Source organism: Tursiops truncatus, chromosome 18 (assembly GCF_011762595.2).
Source record: "Tursiops truncatus isolate mTurTru1 chromosome 18, mTurTru1.mat.Y, whole genome shotgun sequence".
Taxonomy (NCBI): Eukaryota; Metazoa; Chordata; class Mammalia; order Artiodactyla; family Delphinidae; genus Tursiops; species Tursiops truncatus.
In genome coordinates, this window is record NC_047051.1 from 1,636,752 (window position 1) to 1,636,975 (window position 224).

Consider the following 224-nt stretch of genomic DNA (forward strand, 5'->3'; position numbering starts at 1 on the left):
CCGGCCTCGCGCTCCCTTTGTGAGGCCCAGGCTCGGGGCGCCCCCGGTCCCGCGCTCGGGCACGCGGCGCGGGGCCTGCCGCAGCGCGGCGGGCGCGGCGGGCGCTAGGACCGCGGGGAGCGCGGGCGGCGCGGCGCTACCTTAAACCCAGCCCAATGCCGCTGCCTGCGCCACTCTGCGCGCCGCGGGGCTGCGCAGGAGGAGCGCTCGCCGGCCACCTCGCC